Raw genomic sequence first — 10,286 nt, 5'->3', positions numbered from 1 at the left:
GACTGAGGGGAAATTGGAATGCTAAGCATTGCCTGTCCAGCTGTCTATCTCTGTCTGTCTGTGTCTATCCATCTCACTGTGCAGATAAATAAAAGCCAATTACAGCAAATTGCTGCTGGTGCTATCAGCATCACAGGAGAAGATCAGGATTTGGGAGAGAGGGCTGACTAATCTCCAGCTCCATGCTATTCCCTGGGCAGCCCAGGGACTATGTGCAGTAAAGGCAGTCACCAGTGGAATATATAGGAGGGTTTGTACCAAGAGCTGGGAGCAGCAGGGATATCATGAGCCTGCCTGGATGCTTTCACTGGGGTCTGAGCTGCATCCTCAGACTGGCTGCAGCTGGCACTGGGTATAGGATAGATCCCCCCTTGCTCCTGAGCTGGACTGGGGAGCACACTGTGATTAAAGGCTTTCTCCCCCTTTGTCACTTACCTCAGTGGTAGCAGCCGAAACCAAAACAAAGGAGAGAGAGTCAGATAAAAGGAGGCAGTGAGAGAGAGCTTGCACAGTTATTGGGGGAGATCAGGAGAGAGAGGGGGAGCCTGGATAGCAGCTCAGACCGTGCCCTCTGTAACAGCACCCATCATCACCCACACAGCTAAAGGTAAGAGCTGGGGGTAAGGCTGGGGTGACTGTCACTTATCTCAACAATACATCAATCAAAGACTGCCACAATGTATCCAGTCAGGCTGACTCTGCATGCAATGCCATGGGGATCTGGAGGAACAGAAAGTCCCTGGCACACAGTGGGCACAGCTACAGCTCACACCCCCCTTTACAACTCAGAGAAGTTTCTCCTTAAATAAAAACTAAATAATCCATCCTTACCTGTGCTCTCACACTGCATTGAGGACCAGAGGATCTCCCCCATGTGTTAAAGATCAGATTTGTTATAAAAGGGGGGATCTATAGTACAGTGTTACCTGCCATTCTCTTATCCAGACGCACATGGGTGCAGTGTTTGTGGGGGCAGGGGGTAATCAGGGGGTCCTGTGTTCAGGGGTAATCCTGAGAAGCTCCTGTTATAATTAATCCTGCATTCACCAGATTTGGCTTATTTATTATTTGATAGTTTATGTTATGTGTCCTGCAACATACAATGTATCATTCAGAATAAATCAGAACATTTTGTTTGGTAAAATTCTTGCTGGACCTTAAGATACCAGCTTTTTATCACAGGTTTATGTCATTATTTTCATTTGATGATTGCTGCAATTATGTGCAGATAGAGAAATGTTATTGTATATGTTTTATTTATTTATTTGTCTCTGTCATGGAAGGTGTAAACAGAAAAAAAAGAATAGGGTTATTATTGTCCAACAATAGTCTAAAACTGGTTACAGAATAACAGGTTAAACCTTTTTTTTTAATCTGTGAACGGCATATTGTTTTGTGTTTGCTAGAGCACTGATGATATCCTGCCTTAAGGGTCACGAAATACTGTGAATTCCTATATGTCTTTGTTCTATGACATGGGTCCCGTTACTATATACCATTAGTAGATATTTTGTATCTCAGTTACATAACAGTAGAAAAAAATGGGTATAGTGCTGCCGGTGAAGATCTGGTCTCACTGTGTACAATACACATTTTCTAGTATTCAAGGTGATTCCATTGACCAGATCTCAGTTTTCATGAGTCCGCCTTCCTGCCATAGTAGCTTATAGACCCCAAAGTACTTTTCAGTTACCCCTTCAGTCCAGTTGTTTGTGAACTATAATGTCAGTGCTCAGCTATCATGTCTACGTTCCCCATGATCCTCCACCTCTAGGCTGTATAAGCCTCATGGGAAATGTGGTTTAGAAACAAGTGGAGTACAAGGGTTTAGGCTGAGCCATTGTCTCTAGGCTTTGATTGAGTGTCTACCTTCTTTAGTCTTATAGAGATTTTATGAGATTTATCCAATTGCTTCCAGAACCTTTGATCTGTAATGCCACTTGATTCTGTGTTAGGCTTCATCTTCGAAAGGCATCCCTCACCTCCTCTTTACCCTCTAAATGAAGTCTTTAAAGAATCAGTTGACTCAAAATAGTATCATTGTTGATTAAAGCTGATTTAGCAGTAAAACCCATTTTTTATCTTAATTTTGCAAATTTACAACCTGCTCCAAACTTAATATAAAAGAATATATTTGAAAGCATTAATTCTCTGTCCTTAAAACTCTTTGGAGATGTCCGTCATTGCTGCATAAGGCATCTTTATTGAGGTTTCCCACCGAGTTCTATGAGACTGAAGGGCAATGAGGTTTAATACGAAAAAACAGATGGCCCCGATGTGCCCTATTGGAAATTCTACTTCTAAAAGACATGGTCATTTATTTATCTGAATTGGGAAATCCAAATGGTTCATTTTTTTATTGTAGCTTAAGACGCCACAAAACAACTTCAATAAGTTTGAATGTATTTCTGACATGCACAGTATGATCAACGACAATACAACACATTAATTGTTTAAATAATCTGCCCCGAGGGGAATTTAGCAAATTACACAAAACCAGAGCAGGAAACTGTTGCCTTGAAATTGCACTGTTTTTGTATTAGTAAAATGATAGACTTATCCGCCTCTATGTATAACCTGCTGTCTGTGCACTTCAGCGAGTCGAAAAAGACTTTGTACAGGACAATGGAAGACCTTGGAGACTGTAGTCATTTGTAACTCAAAACATATATATTAAATGGCATTACAATATGTGCAATGCTGTATGTTTGGAAATTCTAAATATGTTGCATTTCTGATTTCTATAGATACAATGTATTTAGCGTTATGGAGTGGGACCAACAGAAACTATGGGGGCTACCTACTTAACAGATGGCGATTGACTTGAAACGTCAAGTATCCAAGTTGGAATAAAGGATCTCCCGTCCCCCAATTTGGCCACGGCATTACAAGCCACTTTTTAGTAAATAGCTCCCCGTATATATATATTTAATTATATAGAAATATTAGAATAGAATTGTGAAGATAATTGAGAAATGAATTCCCGTTCATGGAAAAAATTGTAAAATTGATATATCAGGACTGTACCGGGGTGAACTCTAAGCGTTTTGACCACTGCGTGAGCAGAATTTAATCACAGAGTACTATTATATTTATTTATCAGCTCAGTCAAACACTACAAGGCAGATCTATCAAACTGCCAGGCACTGCAAGGTCATTTGGTGAAATGTACCACGATTTCTTTTAAAGCTTTCTTCGAGTCATATTTCAAGCACTGGGATGAAATTCTCCTCGCTATTCTGCCAGCTTTATTTATTTATTTATTTATTTATTTGTTATTGAAAATTATAGTTTGCCTGATATTTGTATGATGGGAGCATCCAAACCAGCAACTGTGAACTAGTGGTAAATGTAAAAGATTGTCATTTGAACAGTGAACTATAATAAGATTGGATAAGTGACAACACTTATTGTAAGCTCATTGAGCAGGGCCCTCCACCTCTGTTCCTGTACGTCCAGTTGTCTGGTTACAAATACGTGTCAGTTAGTCCACCCATTGAATAGCGCTACGAAATGTGATGGAGCTATATAAATTATAAAATAATAATAATAATAATAACAGTTTATCCAAAACAAGGAATCTATTTTCAGGTCTTGTGATATGTTGTGGCGTTTATGTAATGGAAGACTTTTACAGTCCGAGTTTTTAAAGCCACTGCCAACAGGAAGGTTTGTAGGATTCGTTCACATGGACAGGTGAATATTTTATTTGCACAAGTGGCTACTAGACTTCTGCTTTATGTTTGCCATATGACAGAATCTCTCAGGTACAGAGAAATATACAATATTCTAAAACAACCCAAAAATACATTTTAAAAACTTTGGAATACTATGAAATTCATATCACCGAATAGCTTGTATTTGAGCGCACACTTTGACGAAATATCATTCAGATCCCTTTGGTGATTCGGGAACGCCATTCAAATTTTTGACCTGTCGGCTATGAGGTGATGTCCCAAAACAGTTCCAGAGAAAACAAGGCAACGACCGGTCATCTGTCGGGGGTTCTCGCACGAACGAATTGACGAACTGACGAATTCTCCCCCTGGCTTTTAGGGAGCGAATGCTCCAACTGTTCGATAGTTCATGCTTCCCGAACGCCATTCTCATAACTGTTTGGGAAGTTGGATGGGCAGTGGTACCAGTTTCTCGGGTGTTCATGGCATCGTGTAGTCGAAAACAGTTCCACGCTGTTGACGACCATGTACCCCTGCCCATGTTTGGGAGACAAAATGGCTGCAAATTGTTTGAACATGTACGTTCAGTTATATGAACGGCGGCCACACAGGGAAAACACTTGAACTAATAACCAATTTGTGGTTAACAACCAGGGGTGGTTGGTGATTATAAGGTGCAAACAAGGAGACCTTACAGAGTTGGTTCGGTAAATGAACGGGGGTGTACGGACAGCCAAACAAAAGAGAATAAAAGTGTAGCTAGAGCATCCATTTCCCTACAGGGTGTTCTGTGTGTACTCCCCAATTATGTTAGAATGGAGAGAATGGAGAAAGCCGAAAAGCATTTCTAATCCATGGTACCTCCTACAAGATTATTTCAGACACATTTAGCTCCCTATCATAGTATCATGATATGTAAAAGATTTCCACGTACAAGTCAGACTGAATTCCAGGGCTAGATCCAGATTATTTATCTAGAACTAGATTCAGGTCAGAAATTCCAGACCCAAGATATCAGACAGGTCATGGCAAGTCCATGTTTCCATTTCGTACCGCCCCCCTCGGGTACCTCTTATATGTCTTTTAAAGATGTTCTAAAATAACAGATACAATGTTTATCTTGCAATCCCATGTTTATTGGACAAACAGAATGTTGTTATGACAAGCTTTTGGTAGAACCTCCCTTTCTAAAGTTTAAAGCATTTTAATGACGTTGGAAGATATCTGTATTTTTCAGGCTCTTACACTCCGGGTCTGTATCTTTCACAGGCCTGTTATAGAGTTTGGAGAGGTGTTTTTTTTACAAGACTTTTAGACATTGTGTGTCTTCTTATCGGCTTCTTATACGTTTTATCTTATTTCTTCTACTATGTATATTTTTTGATGTGGTGGTTGTGATTCCAAACCATAGAGAGATCTGGATATATTAATGTATCTCTGGCGGATTTACTAAAATGTTAAACTCAGGAAACATTTTGGGACTGATGGTTACTGTAGTCCTTGCTGCCGGCCCAGTAGGGATGGGAGTGAGCGCAGTATGTAGGGGTGTATATAAAATATACCCCTCTCTGTCTCATTAGAGATATCTTTGCCAGAAGCTCAAGGAAGCAGACAGAAGGGTCAGTGTTAGGACCTGCTTAGGGGGGTCTGCCTTGACGTTGGCAGGCAGGCATTCCCTCCAATGGCCATTGGAGCAACTAAATGTTCTCCTTTACACCCAACATCCACAGACCAGATCGACAATGGCGTCCCTTTATATTACACAAGGGAAAAATATCATGTTTTCTGTTCAATTTTATTTTTATTTTTATTCTAATTAAAAGCACCTTTTATTCTTACTTGCTGCATGTATATCTAGAGTTGAGGTACATTTTATTTATGCACTAGGTTATTGGAATAATTGCATGACAATATATAATTACATGTACAACTTAAAACAGTCATTTGTTAATAGATTAAATTAAAACACATCAAAATGTTTGGCTATATTTTCTTCTAACACGATCTAGCTGTTTGATTCCGTAGTAAGAGAAAGATACATAGTTTCTGAGGTAAAGGCGTTAAACAGTAGACATTTATCTATCTGTATCTTTCCTCTGTTACAATAGTTTGAGGTTACACTTAGGGGGGAGTTTAAAAGGATAGAATTGGGGGACGCCCCCACATCCTCCTGATCGACTTTATAGCTTATAGACTATTTGCCAGTAAATTTAACATCCAAAACGAATCCTTGAATACAATCCACTGTCTAATAAATCCATTTTCAAATTCCCTGCCGTATAATTCAAGGACAAATGGGAAGAAGTTGATGACACTGATTATTACTGTGACAACTAATGAATAATAATTGAATTAAATCCACGCAAAGTGAATATAAATTGATACCTAGTCATATATCAGCTGGCTTCTCTGCATGTGGTGTGAGCTACTGCAAAACGTATAGGATGCAAGTTACACTTACTATTAATGTGACACAACTGAAACGACAGATAACAGGGGAACAGCGACACACAGACAAAACACTATCACAGAGACAGAAAGCTCGGAAAATCAGCCTGAAAAGAACAGTTTTTTTGTTTGTTTGTTTGTTTGGTTTTCATGAACAGTAAAAAAAAAAGAAGTTTAGACTCAATACTAGATTTGTGACTGAGTGTTCGGAGATGCTGCAGTTAGAAATCATGGAAGTAGGCGTAGTGGGTGGAGTTAATATTTAGACACACCCCTTTTGGAAACAGATTGACTATATCTTCCTTTATATTTTGCCAATTCTTTCTCCATTACATTTTCACACACCATATACAAATGTTTGTTAAAAGAAACATGGAAGTAAAATTCTTAAAATGTCTCAGCCTCCAACACACAAAAGGAATGTTTATACTAATTTTTCCTTTTTTTAAACGTTAAACCTATTTTCTGTTAGAAACCATGTCTTAATCTCCACTAATGAATGTGTGTGCATGAGCTCTGTAAGTTTAACATTAAAGGAGCACTTTATTGTCAGAAATACAAACATGTATTTCTGATACTATCTTTGTAACAGCGCTATTTAGGTACCGGCCCCCCGGCTTGCTTCTAAAAAGGTCATTTTACTCACATTATTTCCAGTGCCAAGCTGGCCCCATTCTGTTCTGCTTCCATGACTAAGATCATCAAAGTTGGCGATCCCAGCCAATCCAATACCTTCTCAAAGGATAGCATCGGGGAGCCATTGCGCATGCATGGGAAAACACTGCGCTACGTCAACCAGCATCTCCTTAAAGGGGTGCTTTAAATCAATTCATCTCTATGGGGAGTGTTCAGCGCCTTCATGCAGGGCCGGTGCAAGGATTTTTGGCATTCAGCAGTCTGTGCATTTGTTCAGCAGTCTGTGTTTGAACAGCAGTATGTGTGTGTTCAGCAGTATGTGTGTGTTCAGCAGTCTGTGTGTGTATTTAGCAGTCTCAGTGTGTGTATTCAGGAGTCTATGTGTGTATTTAGCAGTCTGTGTGTGTGTATTCAGCAGTCTGTGTGTGTGTGTGTGTGTATATATATTTCACAGTCTGTCTGTGTATTTAGCAGTCTGTGTGTGTGTGTGTGTATTCAGCAGTCTGTGTGTGTGTGTGTATATTTAGCAGTCTGTGTGTGTATTCAGTGGTCTGTGTGTGTGTATTCAGCAGTCTGGCTGTGTATGTATTTGTCACAGTTTACCAGGGAGTTGGAGCCCAGGTGCAGGAGATGGCACAAGGAGATGGCCTTGCGGTCTGCAGGGTTCGGGGTGCACCGTGACAGTATTCAACAGTCTGTGTGTATTCGTCACTCTGTGTGTGTGTGTGCGTGTGTGTATTCAGCAGCATCTGTGTATGTGTTCAGCAGTCTAAGTGTGTATTTAGCAGTATGTGTGTGTGTGTTGAGCAGTCCGTGTGTGTATTCAGCAGTCTGTGTATGTGTGTGTATTCAGCAATCTGTATGTGCGACTGTGTGTATTCAGCAGTCTGTGTGTATTTAGCAGTCTGTGTGTGTGTGTGTTCAGCAGTCTGTGTGTATGTATTCAGCAGTCTGTGTATGTGTATTTAGCAGTCTCTGGTTGTGTGTATTTAGCAGTCTGTGTATGTGAATTTAGCAGTCTGTGTATGTGTGTATTTAGCAGTCTGTGTATGGTTATTTAGCAGTCTCTGTTTGTGTGTATTTAGCAGTCTGTGTATGTGTATTTAGCAGTCTGTGTGTATGTGTGTGTTTAGCAGTCTGTGTGTATGTGTGTATTTAGCAGTCTGTGTTTATGTATTCAGCAGTCTGTGTGTATTTAGAAGTCTGTGTATGTTTATTTAGCAGTCAGTGTATGTGTATTAAGCAGTCTCTGTTTGTGTGTATTCAGCAGTCTGTGTGTATGTGTGTATTTAGCAGTCTGTGTGTATGTATTCAGCAGTCTGTGTGTATTTAGCAGTCTGTGTATGTGTATTAGCAGTCTATGTTTGTGTGTATTAGCCGTCTCTGTTTGTGTGTATTTAGCAGTCTGTGTGTGTGTTTAGCAGTCTCTGTTTGCCTGTATTTAGCAGCCTGCGTATTTGTTTTCAGAAGTCTCTGTTTGTGTGTATTTAGCAGTCTCTGTTTGTATGTATTTAGCGGGCTGTGTATGTGTATTCAGCAGTCTCTGTTTATGTGTATTTAGCAGTCTCTGTTTGTGTGTATTTAGCAGTCTGTGTATGTGAATTAGCAGTCTCTGTTTGTGTGTATTTAGCAGCCTGTGTATGTGTATTCAGCAGTCTGTGTGTATGTGTGTATTTAGCAGTCTGTGTATGTGTATTCAGCAGTCTGTGTGTATTTAGAAGTCTGTGTATGTTTATTTAGCAGTCAGTGTATGTGTATTAAGCAGTCTCTGTTTGTGTGTATTCAGCAGTCTGTGTGTATGTGTGTATTTAGCAGTCTGTGTATGTGTATTCAGCCGTCTGTGTGTGTGTGTATTTAGCAGTCTGTGTATGTGTATTCAGCAGTCTGTGTGTTTGTGTGTATTTAGCAGCCTGTGTATGTGTATTTAGCAGTCTCTGTTTGTGTGTATTTAGCAGTCTTTGTATTTGTATTCAGCAGTCTGTGTGTATGTGTGTATTTAGCAGTCTGTGTGTATGTATTCAGCAGTCTGTGTGTATTTAGCAGTCTGTGTATGTGTATTAGCAGTCTATGTTTGTGTGTATTAGCCGTCTCTGTTTGTGTGTATTTAGCAGTCTGTGTGTGTGTTTAGCAGCCTCTGTTTGCCTGTATTTAGCAGCCTGCGTATTTGTTTTCAGAAGTCTCTGTTTGTGTGTATTTAGCAGTCTCTGTTTGTATGTATTTAGCAGGCTGTGTATGTGTATTCAGCAGTCTCTGTTTGTGTGTATTAGCCGTCTCTGTTTGTGTGTATTTAGCAGTCTGTGTGTGTGTGTTTAGCAGTCTCTGTTTGCCTGTATTTAGCAGCCTGTGTATGTGTTTTCAGCAGTCTCTGTTTGTGTGTATTTAGCAGTCTCTGTTTGTGTGTATTTAGCGGGCTGTGTATGTGTATTCAGCAGTCTCTGTTTATGTGTATTTAGCAGTCTCTGTTTGTGTGTATTTAGCAGTCTGTGTATGTGAATTAGCAGTCTCTGTTTGTGTGTATTTAGCAGCCTGTGTATGTGTATTCAGCAGTCTGTGTGTATGTGTGTATTTAGCAGTCTGTGTATGTGTATTCAGCAGTCTGTGTGTATTTAGAAGTCTGTGTATGTTTATTTAGCAGTCAGTGTATGTGTATTAAGCAGTCTCTGTTTGTGTGTATTCAGCAGTCTGTGTGTATGTGTGTATTTAGCAGTCTGTGTATGTGTATTCAGCCATCTGTGTGTGTGTGTATTTAGCAGTCTGTGTATGTGTATTCAGCAGTCTGTGTGTTTGTGTGTATTTAGCAGCCTGTGTATGTGTATTTAGCAGTCTCTGTTTGTGTGTATTTAGCAGTCTTTGTATTTGTATTCAGCAGTCTGTGTGTATGTGTGTATTTAGCAGTCTGTGTGTATGTATTCAGCAGTCTGTGTGTATTTAGCAGTCTGTGTATGTGTATTAGCAGTCTATGTTTGTGTGTATTAGCCGTCTCTGTTTGTGTGTATTTAGCAGTCTGTGTGTGTGTTTAGCAGTCTCTGTTTGCCTGTATTTAGCAGCCTGCGTATTTGTTTTCAGAAGTCTCTGTTTGTGTGTATTTAGCAGTCTCTGTTTGTATGTATTTAGCAGGCTGTGTATGTGTATTCAGCAGTCTCTGTTTGTGTGTATTAGCCGTCTCTGTTTGTGTGTATTTAGCAGTCTGTGTGTGTGTGTTTAGCAGTCTCTGTTTGCCTGTATTTAGCAGCCTGTGTATGTGTTTTCAGCAGTCTCTGTTTGTGTGTATTTAGCAGTCTCTGTTTGTGTGTATTTAGCGGGCTGTGTATGTGTATTCAGCAGTCTCTGTTTATGTGTATTTAGCAGTCTCTGTTTGTGTGTATTTAGCAGTCTGTGTATGTGAATTAGCAGTCTCTGTTTGTGTGTATTTAGCAGCCTGTGTATGTGTATTCAGCAGTCTGTGTGTATGTGTGTATTTAGCAGTCTGTGTATGTGTATTCAGCAGTCTGTGTGTATGTGTGTATTTAGCAGTCTGTGTATGTG

General features: G+C 39.8%; 1 protein-coding gene across 1 annotated transcript in view; it reads left to right on the top strand.

The window, feature by feature from the left end:
• The first annotated feature begins 423 nt into the window (after positions 1-423).
• DISP3 (dispatched RND transporter family member 3) overlaps positions 424-10,286 on the top strand; it is a 127,877-nt gene continuing 118,014 nt past the window's right edge. Inside the window, exon 1 of the mRNA XM_063436627.1 lies at positions 424-607. The gene's annotated coding sequence lies outside the window, so the exon portion shown is untranslated. The remainder of the gene's footprint in view (positions 608-10,286) is intronic.

Source organism: Pelobates fuscus, chromosome 11 (genome assembly GCF_036172605.1).
Source record: "Pelobates fuscus isolate aPelFus1 chromosome 11, aPelFus1.pri, whole genome shotgun sequence".
NCBI classification, from domain to species: domain Eukaryota; kingdom Metazoa; phylum Chordata; class Amphibia; order Anura; family Pelobatidae; genus Pelobates; species Pelobates fuscus.
Note: the sequence above shows the minus strand (reverse complement) of the source record. Positions and strands in the feature narration are given on the sequence as shown.